Raw genomic sequence first — 6,028 nt, forward strand, 5'->3', positions numbered from 1 at the left:
ACCAGTGGCATTAAATTATTCATCAATTACCATGACCAGTGGCATTAAATTATTCATCAGTTACTGTGACCAGTGGTATTAATATTAATTTAATGCCACTGGCCACGGTAACTGATCAATAATTTAATGCCACTGGTCACGGTAATTGATGATCAGTTACCTTGGCCAGTGACATTAAATTAATAATTGACCAGTGGCATTCAATTAATATTAATGACGCTGGTCACGGTAACTGATTAATAATTTAATGCCACTGGTCAATTATTAATTTAATGGCACTGGCCACAGTAACTGATGAATAATTTAATGTCACTGGTCACGGTAACTGATGAATAAAAATCAGTTACCATGACCAGTGACATTAAATTATTTATCAGTTACCATGACCAGTGGCAATACATTTACCCCTTCCCCTCCCCCTGCCATGCTGCATATTACAGTAATCACGGACACTGACAGTAACAGCCAGACTCTCAGTTTATTATTAATCATGCTGCCATGCAGCCTGCATCCCATATAGCATCCGATTATCTTATTATTTAGTGCTTGAATTACACTGATAAGACTATTCTTTGTCCCCTTACCCTGTCTGTGCTGCTGTCTGAAGTGGACTTGACGGTGCTGGCTCCTCTTGGTTGCAGCTAAGCTTGGGCAGCAACTCGCTGCACTCCGGCTCCTCCCATGTCCCCGGGCCGCCTCCGCCCTCCGGCCGTGAATGACGTCACGGCGCTGGGACAAGGAGGCAGCCTGTAATGTAAGGGGAGTGAGTGGCGGCGTCACGAGGGGGTGGTGCTTGTGTGCCAGATGCAGGAGCAGAGCTGCCGCCGCCGGCGTTGTTGTAACACACAACTGACATGGAGAATCCAGGGAGAGAAGTGTAGTGAGTCAAACACATAACACATTGTCTGACAACCGGCCCACTGAGCCAATCGGCCCACCGGGAAACTCCCGGTAGTCCCGATGGCCAGTACAGGCCTGGCTTTTGGTGATTGATTGTGACCCAATCAATTGAATAGGGTCACTCTGCAAACACTCTGCAACCATGTGATGTGATGGGGCAATACAATGCCACCTTATAGCCTGCTTTAACCACTTGGTCACTGTACTGCACAAGGTTGCACGGCCTTTGAACAGCAGCCCCATGCCAAGCATGACATTGTGTATAATTCCTGTTGAGGCTGCAACAGGACAGAGGGGACCCTGGTATAAGGACAAAGAGGGGGCCTTGGGATGAGAGCAGAGGGGGATCCCTGGTATGGGGGCAGAGTGGGGATCACTGGGATGGGGCAGAGAGGGGTTCCCTGGGATGGGGGCAGAAAGAGGATCCCAGGGATGGGGCAATGAGGGATCCCTGGGATGGGGGCACAGAGGGATCACTGGGATGGGGGGCCATAAGGGATCCCTGGGAAGGGGACACATGGGGGCCCTGGGAAGGGGACACATGGGGGCCTCCTTGGATGGGGGCGCAGAGGGATCCCTGGGATGGGGGCAACGAGGGGTCTCTGAGATGGGCCAATGAGGGATCCCTGGGATGGGGGCAATGAGGGATCCCTGGGATGGGGGCACAGAGGCGCCCCTGGGATGGAAGCAAAGAGGGGCAGGTGGCAACTCTTTGCTTTGGGGAAGGGGGGTCGGATTGGAAAATCCCCCCATACCACCCACTCCCCCTACTAGCACATATCCTCTCCCCTCAAAAAGTACCCTGCCCCCCAGCACATATTCTCTTATACCCCCTCTGACCTCCCCCATCACTTCTCCATTTATTACCTGCCCCCAACCCCCCCCTTATCCGCAAACTATGCACAGACCTCAGAATCAGCGTGGCTCCTGCTGTGTAAGATCTCTCCTCCCCGGCTCCTCCCGCTTCTGTCTGTGTACATCGGAGCAGAGGAGGAGAATCCTCAGTGAGTCTGTGCGATGTGCTGCAGGCTCAGGAGGAAGAGATGTTGGCTGCCACAGAAGGGAATGACTGAGGGAGAGAGCCGGGGCACAGATGATATCCTGACCCCTGAGTGCCCGACACTAGCGAGCCCGTCAGCCTAGTTACCAGAGCTTAATACTGGGACCTGTTCCAGCACTGGGCTCTGGGATAAGCAGAGATTGGGGTGGAGCTACTCTCACGGGGCCCCCTGCTGGCTCCGGGCCCTCGGGCAGTCCACCCCGATTACGAGCTTGGTTTTAGAAAGTGGTGTGACGTTCATGTTGATATTTCAATTAATAAGTTAGTAATGCAGAACAGTGGACCCCCCTCGAGGACAAACCCAAGTCATAGAGACCTGACCTACAACCTGCTGAACAGTATCCACAACTGTCCATGGGCGACTAACGGGAAAAAGACTACATAGTCAGATTAGAGCCCAGGACCCCATCAACGCTGCAAAATACCCCAACGCCGGTTGTATAATTATGTTGGAATCTACACAACCCTGGTGAGGAAAAAGATTTGAGACGAAAGAGATGATGTTTCGTTAAATGGGTGTCAATCAGTGTTAAATATATTTAGTTGACTAAAATCAGCAGTACATTTTAGTGGACTAAAATATCTTACATTTTAGTCCACTAAAATCTCCAATACATTTTAGTTGACAATAATTATTTTAGTCAACTAAAGTCATTTTACTTGACTAAAATTTAATGGGTTTAGTTCAATTGTAATGCATTATTTAAGCATTTCTCTGGAATTTTCAAACTCATTATATACTCCTGGTATACAAAAATCTAATATCATGTTATTATTTATGGTATTAAGGTTTGAACATGCTCTGGATGGTCTGAGGAGGCCTATAATGCACAGTGAGTGCTCTGGATGGTCTGAGGAGGCCTGTAATGTACAGTGCTCTGGACGGTGGTCTGAGGAGGCCTTTAACGCACAGTGCTGTGGACAGTGGTCTAGGGAGGCCAGAAATGCACAGTGCTCTTGACAGTGGTCTGAGGAAGCCTGTAATGCACAGTGCTCTGGACAGTCTGAGGGGGCCTTTCACACCAAACCACTAAGCATCATATGGTCACCACCTTGTGTAGCCATCGTGTTAGCACTAATGACAAACAATCCACCAAATCACCCCTCTGCCAGACTTCATGCATCCTTTCCAGAGACAATGAACAGTCATTTGCAAGCTTTGTTTTTGTTGTTTTATGGGGGGGGGGGGGGGGGTACAACTTGGATAGGGATTGGGATATGGGATGCCCATAGAATTAATCATTGCCATCGTATTTACAGGATTCAATATACGTTGATCTGTTTAGAGCCTGAAGATAGAATGTGCACACTTGACTACGTAGAAATTTTCTCCTGCTCCTCCCTGCAGACTGTTCCTCCAGCTGCATCTCCTATGCAGACTATTGCTCCCTGCATCTCCATGCAGACTGCTGTTACTAAGAGTTCTCCATCCATCACCATGTGAGGGACAGAAACATCACTTTTGACCGTGTAAAAGTAATGGTCTTAGTTTTCTTCACCACCTGCAAAACTTGCTTCTCCTTGCACACTTAGTTTCCTCCTGCACAACTTGTAATTACATTAGGGTATAACACATCCTCTTCTAATGGGTATGAAGAACTCACTCTGAATAAGCCCCTCTACTGGCTCTGGTGACTCACTGCTACTAGGCCTGCAGAACCTCTCCCCGGAGGCCTAGTAGGTTAAAGTCTATTTTATAGGACATTGACTACTGCTCCCAGCCAGTCCATCTTGCAAACCCTGTGTTCCCCGGCCACACTGGTTTGACACACACATCCCCAGTCTCTTTTCTGTTCCAGGACTCCTCACCATCCACTGTGTGCATGATGAAGACTCTGATAGTGACTGTGTAGAAGCAGAGTTCCCTTACAGAATCCCTGGCACACTCACCGACCTTCCAACCTTCCAGCCCTGAGAACTGATGAGGAACTTTCCCGGACCATGCATTCCAACAGCTTCTCCTGCCCCTCTGCTTCAGGATTTCCTTGCCACCGACTGTGTGGTGACAGAGAGAGATTGGCAGTGACCGTGTAAAGGCAATGTTCCCTCACAGTTCTCTCCGGGCCTCCTCCTGTGATCCCACCCCCCCAGGTGGGGGTGTGATCCTGCGGCTGTCTAACACTCCATTCCTCACGTCACCCAGTCGACTTCTCCTCCCCCAGCAGCATGTGACCTCAACATATATAGGAGGCCTGCCCCTTGCCAATGCCATTTAAGGATTGGTCAGAGCTCCCAGATGTGCTTTCTGCTACTCAAGCTCTAGGCCCAACCTCCTCTTCCAGAACATTCTCCCTGGAAGCAGAGGAGGCACCTCAGAGTGGAGCCCAAGTGGTCACACCAGCTGTTACTCTAACCACTTCCAGCCCCAGAATCAAAACAGACAGGCCTAGCTTGCAGCATAGGCCTGCCTAAATTTGCCTGTGCTGAAGAAACCTAGTAAAACAACCCTTACTAGCACCTACCATCTGGTAGAGGGTGCTACATCCCCCCCCCCCCATCAAAATCACAGCTGTCCTCAGCTGTGGAAAACCAAATTACAAAAATACCTCCTGGGCCCAGGTGGAAAAGGGCATCCCATAAAATGTGGTTGGATGGAAAAAGGTAACAACTTGGTTGGGGAATTTTGTATAAAAGTACAAAAATATAGAGACTTCCTCCAGAGTTCAGCCTAGACGGACAAGCCAATATTTAAAGAGAATAAATTGAACCCTTCCGGTTGCTCCTAGTTGGATGGGCCACTCCTGAATGTCAGGTAGCAGGAGACCCTGGTGTCCATGATAATTAACCCCCCTATCAGGCACCCTGGGTGGCAGGCCTTCCTTTACAACCAGGACCCGGTCTCTGAAGGGCACTTTCCAAGCTCCATTCTTGCTTAATGTCCTTGAACCGGGCCCAAACTTCACTCTCCGGCATCCAGAGCGGCTTGGGAACATGCAGAAAATCCAAAACCATGTCATCCTTCCACTTCCCCCATGAGCTATCAATGATGTTCTTGGTCTGGGTTGGGACATAAGGATAGTCATAGCCCTATTCCAAGGCAACTCATCTTTGTATGTCCCGCTGGAACCTTGAAGCCAGGGTAGCTCCTTAACTTTTTCTCTACCAGGCAGAACGCAGGCATCTGAGGCCTTGATGGCCCATTGTCTATAAGTGGGTGCCCTGGCCTGGGTGGTGGAAGGCTGACTATTAAAAGTTCTGCTGGAACGTATTGGGATCCATGCTGGGACTAGGGATGAGCCGAACAGCCCCCCCCTCGGTTCAGGGCAGAACATATGAACAGACAAACAATTTATGCGAACACCATTAAAGTCTATGGGACTCGAACATGAAAAATCAAAAGTGCTAATTTTAAAGGCTAATATGCAAGTTATTCTTATAAAAAGTGTTTGGGGACCCGAGTCCTGCCCCAGGGGACATGTATCAATGCAAAAAAAAGTTTTAAAAATGGAAGTTTTCAGGAGCAATGATTTTAATAATGCTTAAAGTAAAACAATAGAAGTGTAATATTTCTTTAAATATCGTGCCTGGGGGTGTCCATAGTATGCCTGTAAAGTGGCACATTTATTTATTTATTTTTTCAGGCCTTACCGTCAAAGGGTAAATTGCTGGGCGCTGAACGGCTCGCCTTCCCTCCAGATCAGAGCGCCAATAAATATGGAACGCTTCACGAATTTGCGTGTCATCCTTGCGCAGGGGCCATACTAATCTTCTCTGTATCGTTCCAATTTTAGTATATGTGCTGCCGAAGCGAGCACAAGTGGCACATTTTTACCATGTTTAGAACAGTCCCTGCACAAAATGACATTTCTAAAAGGCAAAAAAGTCATTTAAAACTGCTTGCAGCTGTAAGGTAATGTTGCCCCCCCCCCAGCCCATTACCGGGTCCTTTGGGTCTGGTATATATATAAAGGGGAACCCCACACCTATATAAAAAATGGCCTGGGCCCTCCAGGCCCTATATACTCTGAACAGCAGTATACAGACAGTCCCCAGGTTACAAACAACATAGGGACTGCAAGTTTGTTGTTAAGTTGAATCTGTTTGTAATTTGGAACAGGTACATCTTTT

General features: G+C 48.5%; 1 non-coding gene across 1 annotated transcript; it reads right to left on the minus strand.

Moving 5' to 3' along the window:
- Positions 1-5,608: 5,608 nt before the first annotated feature.
- Positions 5,609-5,715, minus strand: LOC143990678 (U6 spliceosomal RNA). Its single transcript, XR_013277401.1, has one exon. It is a non-coding gene; the product is annotated as a U6 spliceosomal RNA (small nuclear RNA).
- Between the last annotated feature and the right edge of the window lie 313 nt (positions 5,716-6,028).

This window comes from Lithobates pipiens, unplaced genomic scaffold, assembly GCF_037356315.1.
Source record: "Lithobates pipiens isolate NorthernLeopardFrog02 unplaced genomic scaffold, aLitPip1_a1.2 Scaffold_18, whole genome shotgun sequence".
Classification (NCBI taxonomy): Eukaryota; Metazoa; Chordata; class Amphibia; order Anura; family Ranidae; genus Lithobates; species Lithobates pipiens.